Source organism: Alligator sinensis, unplaced genomic scaffold (genome assembly GCF_000455745.1).
Source record: "Alligator sinensis unplaced genomic scaffold, ASM45574v1 scaffold1467_1, whole genome shotgun sequence".
In the NCBI taxonomy this organism is placed as follows: Eukaryota; Metazoa; Chordata; order Crocodylia; family Alligatoridae; genus Alligator; species Alligator sinensis.
Window position 1 is genome coordinate 121,600 of NW_005843220.1, and position 23,069 is coordinate 144,668.

Genomic DNA, 23,069 nt, shown 5'->3' on the forward strand with positions numbered 1-23,069 from the left:
TTGTACTTTCTTTCTGCAAGTCCCTACAAGGCTTGGGCGTGTCAAAACAACTTTTTGCAACAGACAAAATTCTTGAATGCTTTTTGTCTGCAACAGCAGAGCAGCACTGAAAATCATTGTGATCATCACTGTGGCAGTCATTAGGATTTGACTGACATTTGAAATTCTTGCAGGGACTCTAGTTTAGGTATCAGGTATTAGAGGCTTATTTAACGGCTGCTGTATTTGGGAAAATTCAGTACACCTTAATAAGCACAGATAGCAGATTAAATATCATACCAAGGCAAAAACAGAAGTTACAGTTGTAGAACAAAAATTATAAATACAAATCTTAGAATAAGTTGTGCAGGAAAAGGAACTGGCTTTGCAAGAAATAAGGAACAGTCAAGTCGCTCCAACAGCTTGATGATAATTACAGTTATGCCAGAAATATAAACAAATGAGTGATGAAATAAAAACAGAGGACTGTTAGTAACAGTCTAACCCCAGGAAAAAAAACACACATTTATTTTAACCTCAGCATCAAGATTAGCAATAGCTCTTTATCATTCCTTGAGCAGTAGTCTAAATTTCTATTTAATGGATACTATTTAATTGTAAATCTAGTTAAACATGTTAAGGGTCACTCCATAATTACAGTACTGAGAATAAATTTGGTCTAAAATATGAATAAGCAAAGAGTGGAGATATATAGGGCCTGATCCTGCAAAGCTTCATATCTGTATGCTTTAGCTTCACTACTGTAGGTTTTTTCACCCAGTGTATAATTAAAATGTAGAATGTATTGCCACAAGATGCTGTGGAAGCTGACTGTTTAAACAAATTCAAAAAGGGATTGGACAAATTCTTGGAGAAAAGATACATCAACAGCTATTGATCACAGGAGTTGGGAGTACAACCTGTGAATCAGAACTTTCTAGATTTTAAATGCTGGAGGCTGCAAGTAGGAGAGGAACAGTGGAAAAACCCCATATCATACCCCATTCACACTCCATTTCAGCATCTGTTCTGCCATTGTGTGACACAGGATACTGGGCAAGCTGGACCTATGGTGGCCTGCCCCAGTAAGCAGCAGTTCTTACACTCTTAAGAAGTTCCATGGGCCACTCATGGTTGAAGGTTAGGAGTCTGTAGAAATGTTCACCTTGAACTCAAACCTTGACTGGAAACTCACAATTAAGGGAAGGAAACCGACCAAGTGAATAAGGGGAAGACAGTAAATGCAATACATTTTTTTTTACTTTTGTAAGGCTTTTAACACAGATGCCCTTGATATTCTCATAAGCAAATGGTTTACATGAAATGACTGCCACGAGGAAACAGAACTGCCTAACGGTCTTAAAAGAATAGAGAAGTGGGAGGTCATCTAGTCCAACCCCCTATGGCAGGATCATCCCTTTCCAAATCATCCTATACAAATAAGACAAGTCAGCCCCAACAACACAGACCTAAAGCCCTAACCTGCCACAGGTAAAACCAGGGAACTATAACAGCCAATGCCCTCCCTCTATAAAGTGTTGTCAATATCAGCTCAAGGGGTCCCAGGTGGAAGACCATGACCCACACTACAGAAGAAGGCAAAAACCCCACAGTCTGTACCAATCTGACCACGGGGTAAATTTCCTTCCTGACCCCAAATATGGTGACTGGTCTGATCCTGAGGAGAGGAGCAGGATCCTCCAGCCAGGAACCTCTGGCTTTGCTCCAGTAGGAGCACTGGCACACCCCAGTTGAAGTCCCCAGCCTCAGCCGTAGCCAGCATGCACTGCCTCTAAGAACACAGGGGCTGCTCCCAGGCAGGGCTACCCCTGGGCCTGAGTACAGGTGCCAGGAGGGGCAAATGGGGCATTTCCACACAGCCCAACACCCTTGTCCCCAGAGAGAGGGACAGCCTGTAGCCCACCCAGCCGAGACACTGCGATAGACACAGGGCAGGGCGCGGGGAGACTGGGTTTATCTGTGCAGCAGCCGAGCGCTACTAATAAAGCTCTTGTTGCCAGCGGTGCGTTCCAAGATGGCGGCGCCCATGGAGGAGACGTGACCCGCTGCCGTGAGTCCCCGCGCGGCCCAGGCTGCGGGGTCCGGCCAGGCCGCTGGTTTGGGGCGGGATCGGGTTGTCGCGGGGGCGCTTGCACCGAGGGGGCGGGACTCGGCTCCCTTAGCCCGGAGCTCTTAAGGGGAACCGTACTTAGAGGGGCGGGCAAGCCGGGCTCCGGGCAGGGGAAACAGCTGGAGCAGTACATCAGCCAGGTCCAGCCTGTTCGGTCTGGAGGCAGCCAGGTGGGGCACAGGGGCTTGGCAGCCTGCCCTGCTCTGTCCTAATCCTTGTCCCTCAGTCCTAGCCCTGTGTATTTCGTGTCAGTCTTCATCTCCCTTAGCTGGCCTGTGTTCAGTTTTGGGGCCCCCACTACAACAATTGTCCTACAGAAAAGATGTGGACGAACGAGAGAGTCCAGTAGAGGGCAACAAAAATGGTGAGGGGGCTGGGGGACGTGGCTCATGAGGAAAGACTGAGGGAACGGGTAATTTAGTCTAGAAAAGAAGAGACTGAGGGGGGACTTAATAGCAGCCTTCAACTACTTGAAGGGGAGTTTGAAAGAGGATGGAGCTAAACTGTTCTCAGTGCTGGCAGACAACAGAATGAGGAGCAATAGTTTCCAGTTACATCAAGGAAAATTGAGGTTAGATATTAGAAAAAAGTCTCACTAGGAGGGTAGTAAAACACTGGAACAGGTGACCCAGGGAAGTTGTTGATTCCCCATCCTTGGAGGTTTTTAAGACCTGGGTAGATATAGCTTGGGCTGGGATGATCTAGTTGGAAATGGTCCTGCTTTGAGCAGGGGTTGGACTACATGACCCCTGAGGCCCCTTCTAGGCCCGATTTTTCTATGATTCCTTTCTCTGATTGCTCTGATTTCTTGCTCTGCTAATGTAAAGGTGTGATGGGATCTGATGCAGGATCCCCATGAATGCACTGTCTGCTATGCCACACAAATGTGGCTAGCCTGTTTGGTGTGCATTGGAATCATGGGCCATTGCCTGCTGAATCAAGCTGAAAGCCACTAAGACTACACTGCTGATCATTTGGGACAACTAAAAGACAAAACAGGGAGGAGGAGTGAAGGTCATCGGTTCAAAAGGAGTGTACTAAGGCAGGGGATGGGAGAAAGGACACAAAGCAGAGTGCATGGGAGTGCCCACTGGCCCTTGAATGAATCCGTAAGCCCAGTTAAACTTTGGAGGTGTGACTAGATCAGGGACAGGAAAACAGCCCTGCAGTCCTCCTAGCCAGGGCCTCCTTTCTGGTCAGGTATATTGCTAGCTTGGTTAGGGCCAGGAGGAGGTAGGCCAGGAGGTCCTGGGACTTCTTGGGGTCATGGATGGGGAGTGCATAAACAAAAAAAAATGCAGGGAGAAGTGCAACCAGAATCTCAACAGGAGGTTCTGGAGGAGGTGATGAAAGGGGCTGCAGCCTGGTGTGCTCCAGGTAGGTGTGCACCAGGGTCTCCTTCTGCTCATAGAATGGGCAGGTGTCAGGGGAGTCCATAAACTGCTCCAGATACACCCCTGTGGTGACAGCTCTATCCCGTGCATGGCAGGAAGCATAGTGATGAGATTAAGCATCAGATCCCATTGCACCATAGTGCCAGTGCAGGGGAAGCCCAATCTTGCAGTAGCAAGCTTGGCAACCTGTGGTCCCCCAGCTAGGAGCCCTGATCAGAGCACACCATGTTCTCTCTTGACTAGGAGCTGGTCCAGGCAGCCGATGTGGGCTCCCAGCCATAGAAGCACATAGTGTGCTCATTGGGCACTCCCAGCCTCTTGAGCACACAAGATTCTTGAAAGGTTCCATTGTGCTCCAGAGGCTGGAGGCAGTAGCCACATATTCAGTTGAAGGCGTGATAGAAACCAGCAAAAGAGTTATTACACAAAATGTGTAAATATTTTTATCACACTATTAACTAAATAAGCATGTGGCCAGGTCACTACATATGTTACATTTAAGATGTTAATCATGTCTTTTGTCAAGGGGCCTAAATAATAGAGAGGCCGTGCACTTTTCAAAAAGTGGTGTGGTCTTTCGTATTTAAGTTCAACAGGTCTCCAACATCCTGGAAACTCTAGTAATGTTAATTAAAATGACCTACAATTATATTTTAAGAGAAACTTGTTGGGACAAAGTGATGATAATAGGCAAAGAAAGATGCGCACAGTGCAAAACAGCATCTTAGAAGTAGTCATCCTTGTTGAAGCTTGTAACTTCACTCATGTAGTTAAAGCTCGGACTAAATTAGTGTTGCTGTGGAACAGGTAGTGAGAGCAAGTTTAGAATGTGACTGCTTATTTGTACTGTAAACCTTTTGATACTGTTATCCTTTGTTTCTGGAATGCATCACATTTTTAGAATAGCTTCAGCTGTAGGTAGAAGACAGTTTGTTTATTTTTTGGTTTTTGTTTTTTTTTAAACAGCAATACAACATACAGTAAAATGTGTGTTAGCTGTCATTTGTAGTAACCGGCATTTCTATTAACTGAAATTTCTGGTCAGCTGGCTGGGGGGTAGGACAGAGCTGCCACACAGCAGCTGCTGCCACCCCTCGTGTGACCATCATAAAACAGATATGAAAAATTGTAGCTCAAATAGGCTTTTGTGGTTGAAACCTTATGTACAGTGAAAATATAGTATTCTGGGGAATAGGCACAGAGATCAACTTCTAAATATAGGCTGTAGTCAACTAGATTGTGCACAGGTGAAAATTTAGTTGATTTTTGTATAGGCAAATCCCAGAGACAAACGCAAGATTACAAACGTCAACTTTTTAAACATCAGGATTTGAACATCATCCTCCAGGTTCAAGTTAACTCCCAGTCCCCCAGCATCCCAGGATACTTTGCACCTCCCCCGCAACCCCCTCTCCCCTCACAGGATGAGCAGGCTAGCCTTGGCCCAAGCTTTCTGTTCTAGCTGAGCAGGGAGGCATGCTCTAGAGCCCCCTGGCTTCTATCCTGGGCCGCTGCAGGCATGCGGCTGCACTTCTGGAATCAAAAGTGAGTGTCTGTTCACTTGCTTATCAGTTTCAGTCTACGAATCTTAGACTAACCTGCAAAGATTGAATAGATTCAGCTTTGGGCTTTTTGACTCTGTACTTACCCACAGCATTACCAAGTGCTAATGGGCTATATTTTAGTAATTGGTAGTGGGCCGGAATCTCCTTTCTTTTAATGGTTCTATATCGTATTCATACTAAAATCTGTGGCCAAATTCCTAGGTGCTTAATAAGCAGGGGCAACTGTTACAGAAGGTACATGTAAAACTGAAGTAAGATAAGATCCTTTTCTTTGCATGAAATTCAGACTTGTGATTTCTAAGCAAGAAACAAATTTTTACTTTCTGTTCCCAGTTGACTTAGGCCAACAGGATGATTTAATCAGAAACTAGATCTTGCTCCTTCCACTGGAAGTGCAGTGTAAGTTATAAGTGGCACCTACTGTAGATGAAAGAGTGATGATAGGGCAAGTTTGAGGAGCAGTGTTCTGTTGGATGTGTACCATATTTTCACCCCATATAACCCACCCCAAATATAAGACACCCTGTTTTTATGGGTTTCTTTAAAGGTACAACCAAGAAGAATAGATTTTATCTTGGCTAACTGAGTAGCAGCAGCAGCTAGGAAACGCAGCCTGTTCCCAGCCCCATGCATTGGATGAGACCCACAGATTGATCCAGCAAGGTAAGTCTAGGGCTGTGCAAAGGGTCTAATCCAGCATGGCAATTAATGCTGCGATCACTGTACCCTCCATACCCCCTGCCAGATTTCTAGACCCTTGCATATAATGCACACCCTAATTTTCTCTGCATATTTTGTGGGGAAAGTGCACATTATTTGCAAGAAAACATAGTATTTTATGTGTTCTTGCTTAAAGGTTAATAGTGGGGATTTTCTTTACCAGTAAGTCTGCCAGGATGAAATTCATGTGCCAGTACAACACATTAGTTTGATGCAGCTAAAGGTGTTCAGTTACTTCTCATACTTTCCCAATAAAAAGGGAGAAAGAAGAAAGTTTGATCTCTGTCACAGTTGGAGCTCATGTCTGAAAGAATTGTTGCTTAGAAGGGGGGAGAGAGACCAAAGCTATTTATATTAGGGGCTTAATCTTTTCAAAACATGCAGAGCAGGTTACCTTAGAGCAGGGGCAGGCAATTATTTCAGGCGGAGGGCTGCTTACCCAGTTTTGGCAAGCTGTCAAGGGCTGCATGGGTAGCCCTGCCCCTTGACAGGTGCCCCACCCCCTGGTCACCATCTTGGGACCAATGTCTCAGGGCCAGCACTGGTGGGGCCCAGAGCGGGGTGCAGGCTGGCAGGGACCTATGGAGCCAGGTTGGGCTGCACCAGCAAGGAGCGGGGAGCTGGCCTGGCTCCATAGAGCCCCTGCTGGCCAGGACCCTGTACTCCTGCCACCCTGCTCTGGGCCCCGCCGGCACTGGCCCCAGGACACTGGTGTGGGCCCCGTGCACCTGCTCACTCCCAGTGCCCCCCAGCCCCACGGTACAGGCGGAGGGCAGCGTGCAGCCCCGACCCCCGTGCTCACCGGCAGGGAATGAGCTGGTGCTGAGTACAGGGAAAACTGGCCCCCTCCCCCACCCTGTGGCATGCGCTCCCTGCTGCAGCCTCTCGCAGCCCACATGGGGCTGTCCTGAGCCGGCACAGGCAGCCCCAGGCAGGCTGCGAGCAGCTGCCGCGCAGGGCGCTGGCCATGAGGTGGGGGAGGCTTTTCCCCCATACTCAGCACCAGCTTGTAACCTGCCTCCACCACCAGCCTGGGCCCCGCACTTGCCCATCAGGCCCCCCTGCTTCCTGTGCCGGGTAGTGTTTGCCACTGCCGCCTCTGGGCTGCCCAGCGCGCGAGCTCCGAGTGGGCAGCAGCAGCCAGCATTGCCCAGCGCAGCGAGCGGGGTGGGTGGCAGGGCGCAGCTGCTGCCACCATGCGCAGCCCCAATGGGCGAGCCCAGAGCCAGCATGGGGCCCAGGCTGGCAGCGGGGGTGGGTTACAAGCTGGTACGGAGTGCGGGGAAGTGGCCCCTCACCCACGGCATGGCCAGCACCCCCCCCGCACTGCAGCTGCTCACCGCCCACTTGGGGCTGCTTGTTCCTGGTCCGGGCAGCCCTGCATGGGCTGCAAGTGGCTGTAGCAGGGAGTGCCAGCTGCAGGGTGGGGGGGGGGGGTCCGCTTTTCCACAGGCTCCTTCCCTGCCTGGGGTCCCCACCCCCCCTACCTGACGTTCTGGCACAGTGCACTCACATGGTCCCAGGCCAGAAGCCCCTTTGGGGGGGTGGGGCTGCAGGCAGGCCCTGCTGTTGCGGGAGCCCACTGTGCTTCCCTTGGGTCCTACTGGCCCTGGTTCCTGTCACTTTTGACAGGAACCAAGGACAGATCAATATTAATTTTCTAAATTTTTTAGGGGCCTCACAGGCCAGATAGAATGGCCTTGTGGGCTGTATTTTGCCCACCCCTGTCTTAGAGACAGGATACCACTTTAAGATGTCTGCATTGTGGCATTTCCTATGTTGTATATGGAACACCTGCTCAGGTGTAGCTTGCAATGACCCTTACTCCCAAGGGTGCAGACAGACGTAACACTTGCACTGTTCCAAGAATGTCACTGATTGGAAACCAATCTACAATAGTCCTGGAGGGGTGGCCATGCATATGCTACTAAGGGTTGTCAGAGAAAAAAAGAAAAAAAAAAATGACTGACCAATCCACATACATCTGCCCATGTCACAGTCATCCGCTGATCACGGAGACCCCAAGCTATATGCGATTGGCCAGACAAACGCATGCGATTAACAGTAACAGTGCATTACACTACACATGCGCAGTAAAGCCCCGGCCCTTTGTTGTAAACCAGGGCTGCATTGGCTGAGGCCAAGGGGAAAAATTGCTACGTAACATACGATTGGCTGACCATGCACACCACCCATTGGCCGATTACTAATTATTCCTATTTGGCAATTAGTAATTGGCTTGTTAAACATATAGAGGTAAGAGCGCTTTCCGCCTTCGCTGGAGAACTCCGCACGCATCCTGGAGTAAACTTGGCGGACTGATCACCCACCAACGACTCCCCGTCACCGAACTCCCTGACGTACCCCCTCCCCTGCATGCTTGATAAGCCGTTTACGGAACGTCTCATCTCGTTTTAAAGAGCTCTTGCTACGTTTGTACTGCAACCAAAGTCAGCCTCTGTCCTGCGCTGCGCACATCAGCGGTGTAAGTAAACAATCTATTTTTTACCAATACGCATCTGTGCCTAATTCCACTCCATTTGCCAAAGTACCCACCTGGCGCTCCGGGCTACCAGCCATAGCCTGGCAAGTGGGTCGGACACCCACAAGGGTTAAGTAGAACCATCACATTTTAGGCATTGATGTGCTACCAGGGGGAGAGAGACATGCCACCCAGGAGAACACTGCCCAAATGCAGATTTCTGCTACCCCTTTTCACTGACACTGAATTCAATGAAGACCCATTCGTGCACCTTACTGACATCTGTGTGGTGGTACCATGACTGGGAGTGTGTGTGGAGGAGGGATGGGGTGACCTAGAACCCTGCTTTTGAACTCCCAGGCATGGGGCGTTTCAGAGCTGCCAGAGCTTTTGCAGCTTTTAAAGAGCACTTTCTCTCAAGATGAACATAAATATACTTAAATTTCTGGAAGTTGACCAGGGTGGGGTACATCCCAGACTGATTTGGGGGGTTGGGGGAAGGCTCCTGGGGGCTGCCTGAGGACTGTCACCAATGGAGAAGTTGACCAAGTGCAGAGAACAGCCTTCAGAAACCCCAGCCCCCAGGCACACACAAGCAGGGGTCCAGGCACCTCTCCCCCGCCCTCCCTCAATCTACCTGGCCACCTCCCACCTTAAATAAGCATGGAATGCCTGGAACCCTGATCAGCTGCCAGCAATGGGGAAAAAATAGGCCAGCTCTTTAAAAGCTGAGGAGAGCTGCTCCTAGCCAGGGACACTTTAGCCAAGTACAGACAATAGAGGTTGGGGCAGCAGAGTTCTGGCTGCATACCAGAGCCACCAGATGCTGTGCTGGAGTTGGGGGGGGTTGCCTCATGCCTGGATGGCCAGCCAGATGCGAGTGTTTACATGCTTGGTGTCTGCACATAACACAACTGATTCACAGAGAACCAGTTCCAAATAATACTTGATTATCCAGATTATATTTTTTAAACTGTTCAGGTGGTTTAAACCATTCTAAACTGGGGTGTACTTCTGGACACTTGAAGTTTACACTGCCTGTAAACCAGTCTAAGTGTTATGTCTGTTCACAACTTAAAATTCCCCATTTTAGAGTAAGTACCCACGAAGCCTTGATTTTGAAACACAAGCATGTATTCCAGGTTTTGCTGAAGTGTGAGTCAATTGTCTGGAGCTAAGCTGGTTTCCTTCCTCTAGTGAGGGACTCATAATTTCCACATAAAACTGATAAAAAGATTCTTAGGTGTATCCTTCCTAGAATTCATTTTGCCTATGTTGTACTAAGTACAGGAAGCAGGGGTTATTTCTCATGACAAGTCTACAGTGATTTCAATCCTGCTAAGGTTTTTGCTATTGATTTAAATGAAAATGGGTTCAATTCCTAAAGTAATTTAACCCAGTGTCACACTCCATTTATAAAGGCATGTGGTACCAAAGGAGTATTTTGATGGGCAAGCATTTGATTCCTATTTCTAGCCCCAGCTTGGGGAGAGACTTTCCTGAACCTAAACTGTAAGCAAGAAACTACAGCAGAGTAGCATGTGGAATACCATATGCTGCTGCAAAAAACCATGAACAAAGGTATCTCTGGGATGTAATTTGGCCTCAGAAAAGTTGATGGAAGTCTTGCCATTGATCTTGCTGAGCCAAACTTCCACCAGAGACTCTCAAAATTACTCTTTTGCAGAAGATCATCTACACTGCAGGGTAAATTCCACTGAACAGTCAGGTTCTAGCTTTAAAAAAAAATCTTTTCCTTCAAGAAAAGTGGGAAGAAAAATAGACACCTTCCTCTCCTTTCTCCCACCAATTTTTAAAATTTTGAAAATGAATAAAGATCTCTTCAGCACCATGCTTGGGTAACAGCATTAGCATTGATTTTATTTTTTTAAATACTAGATTACTTATATGCTCATATAATGACGTCTTCCATCAGAATTTTAGCCGTTTACAAATATTAATTATGCATCTTGTCCCTGTAACTCATTTAGAAGTTCAAGAAGGTATTCCTATTTCTATAAATACCAGTGTGGGGAAAGTATGTCACATTGTTTTCAGTGGCATTGTACCAGGAATTAATATGGCCCTTCATCTCTGTGCAAGTCAGAGTCTGGTAGCCACTTGTTTCAGAGGCATACAGCATAATACACTTTTGGATTGCAAGCACCTGATCTTCTTTTTTACTTTGCTGACTGAAACCTGCTTAGTCCTACATGAAGTGTCATCTCTTTCTGTGTTGAGGTATGGGCCTGCTCCAAAGCCCACCATAGTCAATGGAAAAACCCCGCTATTATTTCAGTAGGTTTGGGAAGTTAGCAGGAAGATTTGTTCCATTACAAGATGATTTTGTTGAACCACAAGGAAAACAAAACACAACCACATCACATTGGATTCCGCACTGTAAATTAAATATGTAAATCAAAGTAATGTTAACTTGAAACTTAGAAAATTGGCAAAGGAGAACTGGAAAACTTAGGGAACAATCCAGTGCTAACAGAGAGATGGAATAGATATATAACAGCTCTTTTCTTTTTCTAGTGTATTTTAAGAGTACTGTTTAAGAATACAGTTTCTTGGAGAACAGCTGGCCAATAGTGACACCATTTGTTTCCCTGAATTTCATACATTTTCCAGGTAATGTGTCAAGGAACATAGTGTTGTTTTATCATAACACCTGAAGATCCCAGCCAGGGTTGAAGGCCTGTTGTGCTGGGTGCCGCACAAACAGTGCAGCCAGAATCCTTGCTCTAAGGAGGTTACAATGCAGCTAGACAGAGGATAGAAGAAAGAGTTTGGTCCATCACAGGGGGAAGCAAAGCGGTGAGATCCACGTGACCTGACTGGAGTGAGTCACCTGAAGCCTGTGTAAGGACAGACCTTCTAATTTAAGTGCCTGGAGTTCCAGTGCTTTAAAATGCAAGACCATTATCTTTTAAATAGACCTTAAAGGAATAAAGCATAGAAGGGGGGTAGAACAGAGGGTGGCACAGCAAAATGCCATAAAAACCTGAGTCTGAGGAAGGTCTTTTTATAGCATATTTCCCCGAAGAGGGCAGCAGGCACCCTGCATTCATTTCTTTCTCTAACACTGGAGCAATGCAAGGAAATCTAGGAAGGAACAGTCTCATTTTACTAAATTAGGGCATGCGGTCTGTCAGTATGGCTGTTAAGAGGCTTATTAAAAGGGCACAGTAGCTGACAAGTGAATCTTCAATCCCCTGAAAATCTCTTTAAATTAATGATCAGTTTAAAACAGTTCACATAAAAACTTTTACTCATCACTTTGATGTGTGCTTTGAGACCAGGAATTGCACATCATTTTGTAGGGATGAGTGCAAGGCTTTTATTGCCATTTTCAGCATGAATTTTAACTGCTGGTTAAAGAAAAAAATAATCCCTCCACAAATGCCCATGCATTCATTAACTCTGATACCAACAGAAAGTGACGTTCTCGTTCCAAGGATTATATGCGACATAATCCACTGCTGGACGAAAAGATGGCATTAAGTATCTGCAAATGCATTTAAAGAGTGAGGAGTTAAGGCAGGTAACACAATTGGAACTTGTCCTAGTAGACATATCAGTAAAGGGTTAAAAATCTCAAGCATTACTTTCAGAGAGGGTTTTTACTTTTGTGTTCTTTTGTTTTATTTTTTGGTTTTATTTACCTCTGAGCTACAAGGCCACTCTGCATATGAGCTTCTTACATTAAAATGGCTAAACACACAAGCTTGGTTTCCCTTTTCACACGGTTGTGTGATTGTTTAAAATATCAGATTGCAGGACTCTTCAGTGAAACAGAAGATAAATCACGAAGGGTATGTTTGTTCTTGGTTTGTTCCCACCTGATGTTGCTGAAGAAATGAAGCATGATACTTGGTTTCTGCCAGTCAGCAAACTGAGGTGTAGCATGGGAGTGGATGCTGTGTGCAGCATGCAGTGCCCACCCCAGCTGGACAGCACGTGAGGTCTGTTTCAGGATCTGCACCTCATGCGGCTTCCCCCACCCTCACCTCAGCTGGCTTGGGGCTGTGCCAGGAGGAATGTCTGCTCCAGCTAAGCCTGGACCCATGGTGCATATGGTGTCTGCAAGCAGTATGGGTCCCCAACTGGCTGGCGAGGGCGCTATGTGCAGCATGTATTCCAGATCCCAGAGTAACTTGCCGCGCGCCAAAGCACGCGTAGCACAGGTGTTGCCTGGGGACCGATAGCAGAATTACAAGATGCGCTGCCGCTACTTGTCCCTGGGGAACCAAATGTCCATGCTCGAGTGGATGTGGCCCTAGTGCTTGAATGCCCCAATTTGAAAGATCCCTCTAATGCTGGTAGCATCTGTGTGTTTCTTATTAGAGAGAAATTCAGGAAAGGCAGAGCTGAAGAGGTAGTTCTGCCATAAAGAAAATGGCAAAAATTGCCCTTCAAAGAACAAAACATTTGTCCTTGTGCTTATGATTTTTTTTTTTTTTAAACAAGGATGACTTACCTTTTCATATCTATTTTTAACCTTTCCTACTTAATAAATACATATATAAACCATGGAGCAGGCTGGGGGGCTACCTCTAAAATGTTGGATCACTGAATTCTAATGACTTGTGGTTTTCCACAGAGCACATTGCTATTTGTTTTGGGGTTTTTTGCTTTGGAAACTGGGGCTGAGGCCACAGCCACAAACCCACATAACTGCCTGCCATCACAACTCCTGCCAAACTCCAAGGGCTGATTTGCAAAGCAGCAATATACTGAGTGGAAGTGTCCCCAATTAAGAGAAGGGCAGACTTGGAAACTGACTCTGAAGTTCCCCACCCCATCCGAGGGGTACCGTTTATAAGAGAACACACGTGGAATTTATGTGGATTTGAGATTCAGCATCAGGGAAAGGATGTGGGGAGGTGTTTCACAGTTGAACAGACAATTAATTTTAATATCTAAAACCACATGTCACAGCACCACCCAGCAGGATTTAATTCAGTGTGTGGATCAGATCCTGAAAAGAGTCATGTCTTGATAGCAACTCTTTAAAATAGGAATTTGCTAATAAATGCATTCTTTTGCATCTAGCCCAGGGGATTTCCAAAGTGATGGATCAGGGGTGTGCTTGGAACAGTAGCCTCCATATGAATACTGCATACCAGTTTTATTGGGCAAACATTGGGTAAATATTGGGCAATTTCATAATAGCCATTTAACAGAAGTGCCATTAAAAAGGAGAGAGAACCTAGAATGATTCTATCTAAAAGAAAAAGAAAACCACTATCTAAATTTGCTTGATTAGACAAAGTACAGTTTTTAATTTTTCTGGGTCCTGGGCAAACTATTTGTTCCTGGTAATAAGACTCCAGGGTGAAAAGGCTTACATAACAAAGCCATATAAACTTAAAAACTATTGCACAAAATGCTTAAAACCCTTTCTAAGCCTCATGCAAAAGTACAGCTGGCTCTACCATTGATAATGATATTGTAATTTTCAAAGCACTGTGGAGACATTGTATCAAATCTCAAGACATTGCTACAACATAGTGTTATTCCTATTTCATATACTGAAAGGAGTTTAGAATCTAGACATCCCAGCTCATGGATTTTGAGCAGTAAGTGATGCTTCCTGTGAGGAAGACATGGTAAAGTTTCTAAAATACAGTACTCTTGGTCTTTCTGTGCCATGTTACCTTGGTTATCTGGCATCATAAGTAAGTATAACAAGAAAGGGAATGGAAGTGAAGAAGGAATTCTGGGTTCTGAATGATGAAACACGTGTAATTACAGCATTTGGGGTATAATGCAGAGTAAGACTGCCAAATAGACACTGTTTTATACCCGAGTTGTAGAGTTCATCTATCACGTCATCTGTAAAGCAGTGGAAGGGAAGGCTTGTTTCAGGAAACTATGATTTAGGAAGTATTGAATGTAACAGCCATGCATTAATTTGGGTAAATGTACAGTGTTTTATGTTTATCCTTTTTTGTGCATTGTGTAAAGCTACCAGTGTTTTCCAATCTTGTATATTGCTATAAAAATAAGTGGGGGGGAAAAAGCACAATTCATTATCAGAACATGTTAGGTCAGCTAAGTTAGGAGTATGTTGTTCTCTGTCCCAGCATGTGTATAATTCCTCACTGTTAATGATGGAAGGTTAAAGCTAAGTGGAACATGCACCTTCAAAAACTGCGCATCATCTGTATGAATTGCATCTTGGTTTTAAAATGAATATCTGAGCTTAATGCTTGTGAAATCTAGGCTCACTTGCACTTTTGTGTTTGTGTGCCCATAATTAAGAATTTGTTCCTCTTTAATGGCTATGTAAATAGAACCCTAGAACTGGAGACACTAGGGCTGCCCTGTGCTGCTGCTTTCAAGGTCTATAGCTAGTAGTATGAAACAGATTTACTGCTGCAGCTATAGCTTGTATTTGGTATCAGATGGAAAAATGTTATCCTTTGTTGCTTCCTTTCAACAATACTGCAAAGTTTGGAGTAACTGACTCACTTGTACAAAACAGTAAGTTTTACTGTGCCCTTGTCATGTCCTCTTCAGAACAAAATGATTCATGCTAATGTCTGGAATTTGTATGGCAAGTTTTCTGTGATGGCAAAGCAGGCAAAATGCTGGTTAAACCAATTCACCTGGCCATGTTTACACAACTGAGAATTTGCCCCCAATTTACATGTTCTTGTGTACAAAATGTCTTGCATCAACAAAAAAAACAAAACAAAACAAAAACCTCATGCCTTTCCATTGAAGGTGTGGCAGTAAACTATGGACTGCCCGATGCCTACATTAAAATGAAGTCATTCCTCGGCCAGTATACCATCATCCTACATCAAATGGTGTCAAAACACGCTGAGAATTTTCCAACAATGTTTTTTGCTGAAAATGCCCGTTCATCCAAATAGACCCTTTTCTTATTTAGTTATTTTTTAAAATCCATTAGTAAACATTTGCAGAAGGTTAGGAGTTGCCAGCATCTCATTTGATACTTTTGAGATAACTCTGGTTTTCGGATTCATAATGGACTTGTTTACAAATAAATAAATAAATGAGCGAGCGAGCAAATGAATCTCTATTAACAAAACAGATGACCTTGACAGGCTTAGATGGACCAAAACAAAATATTTTCCAGTTTTCCAAAATGTGTGATTTTGTTGTTGTTGTTGTTTTTTGTTCCCGTTAAGGACAGGAATATTATTAAGTCTGACTTTCCTGGGACAGAACTGCTCGTGTCTATCTTACTAGGCTTAAGCTGCTGTGAGCTAAGGGAGATTCTTATTTCTTGTAGTAGGAATCAAGCTTTTATAGCAGGAAGGTCTATCCATGTTGTGATTATTTAGTGCAATACTGTGATGAGCAGGAGAGTAACAGTTATGCAGGCATAGGGACCCTATGGATTTGTTCATATATTTGCCACACAGGTAAGTTTGGTTGGACTCATGCTGGGTAAATTTATGGCCTTATTGAAACCAATAGAGGTTTTGCCATTGACTTCCATGGGCCCAGGTTTTCACAGTAGTAGCATCCCAGGAGCTCAGAGAATGAGAAGCAAAAATTTAGAATTGAAAACAACAGTAATCAGCTTCATGTACATATTTTGCAAGAGAGGATCAAGCTTCAATAGCATCACTGGCCCTTCATTGCCTCCATAAAACTCGTATTAGAGTTGGGGCACTTTTTTTTAGTTCTGTTTTATTTACGTCAGGGATATCTGGGTGGCCAAGTAAATGCATCTGGACCCCAGGTTCTTTATGCCCTTATTGTAAGTTATAGTCTGGAGAGAGTGCTTACCATAGTGATTTTTGCTGTGGAAATGCTAGTTTTTATAGTGCATGCATTTTGTTTTTCTTACCAGAGGAGGCCACTACATTTAAGCATAACATTTCTCAGCCTCTCTCTCTCTCTCTCCCCCCACCCCACTCCACTCCCCTTTTTATAGGCTGTGAATTAGTGTTGGATATTCAGGAAAAGCTCTCCAGACAGATTAGGGACATGGACAGATTTTGAACAGAGCCTTAATGCATGGGCACGAAAGGACAAGTGTACTGATGGGAATACTAATACCCATGCTCTACCTTTGAGTCAAAGTAGCTTAAAGAGCTGCTTTCATAAGCAGAGAGATTTTGAAGTAAATATCCTAAACAGAACAAAGAATTTTTAAAAGTGCAGGGGGGAGAGAACAATATTTATATGGCAGTAGTAGTCTAAGGGGGTAGTGGTACATTTCTGACTCATGAGTAGAACAGTATCAGATATAGCGGTGCTGCAGATGAGCATAAGTATTCATCCCTTTTTCAGGGCTTAGAATCTCAGCTATTGTGACCCATTTAAGATGGCAATCTTCCTCAGCTTTCACATACAGTTATATGAACACTGCTTGAAGGGAAGTATAGGAATTAATGGCTTTCACTTCAGCAAGTTGTTGTCAGTTACTATAAATTTAAGTTATAGTTTGAATATACTGTAGTTGCATCTTAATGATTTTTCAAGAACACTGTTTAGTAGAGGAAACCTTGTTTAATTGGACAGAAAAGCAATAACATTACATGTATGAAGTTCAGTGTTGGTAAATGCACTGGGTACGTGTAGGAAAGAGTAACCCAAGATGCATATATACAATTATGGATTCTTACAGAATTTCTCCTTTTTAGGAAAGATGTTCTTAGAACTATTGCAGATTGTTCCACAAAACATCAGCCCCCTGTTCAGCAGTAGTTGAAGGGGCAAACAGTATATTGGGCTTAATTAAGGAACTACAAACAAAGCAGAAAATGTCATTGTTGTGCTGTATAAACACATGAGATTCCCACATCTTGAACTTTGTGTGCAGTGCTGGTTCCCCCCCCCCCTCCCCCCTCAAAAAGAATGTAGTGGAACTAGAAAAGGTAGAGAGAAAGGCAACAAGGATGATCAGGGTTATGGAGAGGCTGAATAGGTCAGATCTAGATCTTTTACTGTAGAGAAAAAGACCTGTGAGTTTGAGTGACTGGTGCAGAGGGGCACCTGCAGAAGCCACCTACCGACAGCATCAGTGTTGGCCATCAAGGGGGGCACCAGCCTCACGGGGGAGGGGGTGGCACATGCATCCCTGTGCACCCCCTACCAGTCGCCTATGCCTCTGAGGGGAGATGAGGTAGAGGATTATAGAGTAAAACCTATAATCTGAAAACTGTGGAGTTCAATATTGGATAGTTCAAAGTATCAAATACTTCAAAGCTGTCACTCCCAGCCAAAAAAGTTTTTTATATGCTTTACAATATGAATAATTCAAAATACTGTTACTTGGAAATCTGTTTTCTGGTCCTTTGGCCAAGGTAAACCTCATTAAATAGATGAGGTGTCATTAAACTGCAGCATGTGCTCAATCCTGGAAATCAACTACGAAGTTGATTGAATGCAGCCTGCACTGATCATGCTCATAAAACAGTGGGCACAAGGCCAAGGCCCATAGTGGGCAAACATGCTGGTAGGAACCTGCCATAAGTCTGAGTTAGTGCAGCACTCCCCCTTTCTCCCTCCCCGCCTAAAGATATAGTAGCCACTGTGTTCAGTCCCTGTCAGTGCCAGCTGTTTTTCAAGTCATAGTGAACCACCACATCAAATACATTTCAGCTTCCTCTCCACTCCCAGAGCCGAGTTGCACCTTAGTTATCCCTTTCCAATCATTCCTGTTTCTTCACCAGCTTTAAATATCTGGCAGACATTGCCAAACATTGATTTGGTGAGGCTGTCGCCCCCTCTCTTGGTCTGTTCCATGCAAGTGGTATGGCCCTACCCTCCATGAGGTAGAGCCAGGCCAGGTGGCCCTATGCCTCATCTGTATATATATTTTTGGAGGATCCCAGGACTTCTGACAAGAACACCTAGTTCCAGTCACAAGTGGGGGCTAATTAGCATGTGGATCCTTTGATTGGGGAAGTATCTGGAGTACACACACATACTGAGCAGTGCTGGCCTGTGGAATCACCATGGCTTAAAATGCTGTCAACTCTGCTGGGGTCCAGCTCAAACTATATGGTAAGATTTTGAGCCTTTTGGCTTTAAACCAAGAGTGGGCAAAATATAGCCCGTGGGTCGGATGTAGCCCAAGTGATTGTATCTGGCCCATGATGGGTCCCTCAGCCCAGGCACAGGGGGCAGCCCTGCCAGGTGTGGATGTGCCACCTGGTATGGAGCAGTCTGTCCCATCCCCGCACACAGAAACTATAGTCCATGGGGCCAAATGATGCAGCGGCCAGACTTGGCTTCCCAGCAAAACTCACACTTCTGCTGCTGCCAGTGTTTCTGCTGCTGCTACCAACCCCAGCCCTGCTGCCCAGGCATCCAGCCTGTCTGCCCTGCATCCATCGCCAGAGGTGTCAGACAGAGTGGGCTGGCAGGGTCTCCATGGAGACTGGCCTGGGACCCCTGTGGGCAGGGTGTGGGGAGCAGCATCTGGGAGTGGGACAGGTGCGTGGGGCCGAGATCACGGGGGGGGGGGGTGGGGCCAAGATCACGGGGGGGGGGGGGTGGTGACAGCAAGAGCTGGGACTTAGGGCAGAACCACAATCTATTCCCTGCATGTCCCTGCAATGGGCACCGGGATTAAAATAACCATTAGGGGGTGTAATCTAGGCATTGACTTCCTAGGTCTCTGAATGCTGGAAGCTGGGGCAGGCAATGTAGGAGATGAGTCAGTCTGGATAGATCCTGCATAAAATATGGGTTTTCCCCTTAACCACAGTGACCTCTCGGTCACTCTGAGGAATGGGATATTGGGCTAGATAGACCTCTGCTCTGACCCAGTAGGGCACCGATATGTTTTTATATAGGTCTAGAGCCTCAGCTACTATGACCTGGCACAGCTTTTGGGTTGGTCCATGAAAATGTATGTCTTCAGTAAATCAGGATTCTGAACTGAGTTGCATAATCATAACCCATAGTAATACCACACTCAAAATGCTATTGTTACAGTTGCTACTTAACATTAAAGTGCATGGTTGGAGGGGAGGGATGAGCAGAGAATGGAAACTAAATAAACTTTCCAGTTGCCTTGTACTTTATCCAGTTGCTGAAATGTACATGTGCAACTCATTACGTTGTCTATTCACAAACATTTTAACTCTGACCTCCTCTTCGTGCCCTACCTCCCCTATTAACTAGGAATGTTAAATCCCACTTGCTCTTCATCACATTTCCATCCCAGGTCTCACAAACCACTACTTGCCTGACATGCAGGGCCTGTGGATTATGAGCCAGTGACTCCATTGCTTTGCCTTTCTGATTGCTGTTATACTCTATATTGTTTTATACTAGTACCTTCAGGTTGAAACCAAGGTCAGGCCTGATGTATTATGTGCATAAGTGGTACTGCCTCCCTGGCAGGAGTTTACAGGCTTAAGAAGTCCTACCCCACTTCTGCCTTGCTTCTCACAGTAGTCAACATGTTACTGCTCGTTCTTCACATCCAGTCCCAAAGCACCATCATTTCCCAACTACAGTTTCATTTTGAGGCAAGGAGGCCAGCCTAGCTTGAGTAACCAACCATTCAACATGACCTTCTCCCATCTGCAAAGCTTTTTTTGTCCTTCAGCTTCTCTTTTGTTAACCTACAAGCTTCAGCCTGCTTGCTCACTGTGTCCTCTATGCTCCTGCTTCTCTCCGAGTACCTCAAACCTTGGTTTGAAGTGTTGCTTCCAATTTTGCTTCTTCAACTCTTCTTTGGATCTTAAGATCCTGTCCATATGACTGGAACATGTTCCTTCTGCAGACCAATTCTAGGGGCTTATTCAATACAATCCTCCCATTCGCTACTTATAAAACAAAAGATTGTTTCTATTTCATATGTGTAACAAAGCCCCTAAGTAGATATGTAAATACATTTCATAGGCTATATACATTTGTAGTACAGAGAACATTTGGATGTCTTAAGCATGACATGTTTTGCCAAGCCTGTTTTTCAAGGAAGTGTCTGTTATGGCAACGCAAGAGTTTGTGTTCTGGATTTAGTTTTCAAGGGAACAAATCCTCTGAAAAAATGCTATTGTTCTGTTGGGAGTGACAAATACTGCTTACAACCTGCTTGCATATATATAGAGAGAGACTGTAAATTTACCTGCCAGCAAAACCAACCAGACCCCAAATAAAATACTTCTTATTTTAAGTGCTAAGCATTCTGTGATCTCTCCAAAGATACTCCTACTGATTTAATTACTTTAAGAATTCTCCATCTCTTGCCCATTGTTTTGGCTACCTTAGAGGTTGGAGAGAAGGGGGAAGGCCAAAGATATGCAGTTGTTTTTAACTGGTTCTTTTAATAGAAGGCAAGATTCATTGTCAACTGTTTTCAGTTAATTTTATTATTGTATGGTGAAACTGCTATCCTACATCTGTTTGAATATATATTGATTTAGTAGACAGACACGGTTCCTTGGGTGAATCTGATATCTTTTATTAGACCAATTGGTCAGATTCACCCAAAGAACCTTGTCTGCCTAGGTCCTTAGGCCAACACAGCTACAACCTACACCCCTGTATTGATTTAATAGACAGATAGTTACAAACAGTGGCATTGGACACTCATTTTGATTAGCATGGTGCTTTTTTTTTTTTTTTAATGTATTACTAAAGAAAAAACAAACCCCCATAAGAATTGACTCATGTGAATACTATTTTTAAAAATTGCCCACCAGGTGGCACCAAAGTTCTGGAACTCCAATACATTTCTGGTTTCCCCACAAACCTAGTGATTTCCTAACTGCAGTAGTTCAGATGGCCTTTTTCTGTAAACATTCTCCATGCATGTATGTGGACACAGTTTCTGCATTCCCCCTTTAATTCTGGATACAGGATCTTTGTTCCTCAATTGAGGTTCTAACCATCTGACTGAGCTGAATTTACTACGTAGATAGTGACCAAAAAGCCATAGCACAGCACAACTACTGCAAAAGTTGCCCATCCAACATGAAGTGTTATATAGAATTGTGTTTCCCAAGAGGAGTGAAGAAGAATCATCTTCAGAGCAGTACAAGTGGTCTGTGGTCCAAAATTCTGCTTTCCTTACATGCGCTTGCCTTCCATTGATGGCATTTTGAGTTTTACCTATGGCAAGAAAGCAAGATGCGCAACTGGGGAAGAACACGGCAGATTCAGAGGGGGAATTTTTGCCTTTGGAGATGTCTTCTCAAAAACAGAATAGTGAAAGAAAAAATAGCTATTCCAAAATCTTTTCTTTATGTATTTTTAAATAATCCCTCTCTGGATCATCTCACCATTGAACGGGATTTGCCCTTTCTTTGTTTTTTCTGTTAACTTGCAACCTTTTACAATAATGTAACTGAATCACTGTTAAGCAAGTGGCATGGCTGTAGAAGCTGTGCCAGGGAACTACTGATGAGAAACAAAAATGGAAGCTATGGAGCAGTCAGTTGGAGACTGGCCACTGAACAAAGTAACTCGAGTTTACAGGGGGAGAGGCTGGGGGTCAGACCTGATGATCTGTTTAGGTCCCTTCCGACCCTAAGCACTATGAAACACTTTTGCAGAATACCAGAAGGTGAGTTCTCCAAATACTACACACTCCCTCTAAATAGCTCTCATTAACTCTGTAGTATTCACTTAAAAATTGATTAACTAATATTTCTGTTCTTAACTATCATGGTAGTTGCCAACAGGAGAGCATAATGGCAGCTGTGTTTCTGTGAAGCAGCAATGACACTCAGGGTCCAGATAGACTAGAGGCGCCTCTCAGCCATGATGCAAAGTAATGGAGTTAAAATGGGTGGGTTTTGTTAAGCCTCTACAGATTGAAGAGTAGCACTAGCTCCTATGGGGTGTGCCTTGCAAGCATTGCAAGCAGTGCAGTCACCACCTGTGTTGGCTGTTTAAATGTGGTGTTTGTAACAGGTATGATACATAAAAGCAGGTAAGAAAATTAATGGCTTTGCTAATTTGCCCTTCTTAGCTGTTCTCTTATAAACACTGAATTCTTCAGGCCTGATTGGCTTGACTGTTTAAGACACTTGTGTGTCATCTTGGTGCCTTGTGTTCTTAGTCATACTGGATGCTGACAGATGTGGAGGGGGAGACAGAGAGAGAGAGAGAGAGAGAAAGAAAAAACAGCGTTTTACTGGAAGAGGAATCCTATCAGTTTGGCCTGATTCCCCAGTGTCTGTATAGCTCACGCGCTTCAGCAGGGCTTTTTGGCACTTATCTAATAGCTGATCCAGTCAGCTATTAAATAAAAGAGCCAAAAAGCCCTGCTGAAGCGCGTGAGCTATACAGACACTGGGTGAGCCGGGTGAAACTGAATCAATTCTTTGGGTCATGCACTGCACTTGGCACGGTGGACACACTGAGCTCAAAGTAAAGGGCTGTTTGTTTGGGGTCCCCCCCCACATCTGTAAGCAGCCTCTGATGCCTGCCTCAAGAGTAGCTAGTGCCATTTTATGAGCATTGCATTGCCTGGCTTATGTGCGGGCCGGGAGCGGTCTGAGGGCTTCGGGGGCGCGCAGCGGGCTGTGGCCAGCAGCCCTGGCACGCGGGTCGGGGAGTGCAGGCCGGCGGGCTAGAATTAGGCGCAGACGCGTAGCGGTTGATTAAAGATTATTTTACTTACACCGTAGATGGTCGCGGTGCAGGCAGGAAAAACTTGCTTGCGTTGCAGTTACAGACAGACACGTGGAGTTTGCTAGGCTCCACAACACGAACTCGAACAAGACCCGCAGAAAACTCGAGCCTCTTGAAATAACTCGGACAGAGCTATGGATACACACACACATGAAGCTTGCTAGGCACCGTGGAAAAGCACGCCGGGAAGGGGGTCGTCGAAGGATAAC

General features: G+C 44.9%; 1 protein-coding gene across 12 annotated transcripts in view; it reads left to right on the plus strand.

Annotated features, from left to right (window-relative positions):
• Positions 1-1,980: 1,980 nt before the first annotated feature.
• Positions 1,981-23,069, plus strand: part of LOC102370122 (cytochrome c oxidase assembly factor 1 homolog) — a 58,624-nt gene continuing 37,535 nt past the window's right edge. For 5 of the 12 annotated variants that reach the window (XM_025194477.1, XM_025194474.1, XM_006037990.3 and 2 more), the window contains exons 1-2: positions 1,981-2,050; positions 5,617-5,732. The gene's annotated coding sequence lies outside the window, so the exon portion shown is untranslated. Of the gene's footprint in view, positions 2,051-2,117; positions 2,281-5,616; positions 5,733-8,209; positions 8,275-23,069 lie in introns of those variants that run through there. The other 7 variants (XM_025194473.1, XM_025194472.1, XM_025194475.1 and 4 more) reach the window with 7 other exon arrangements.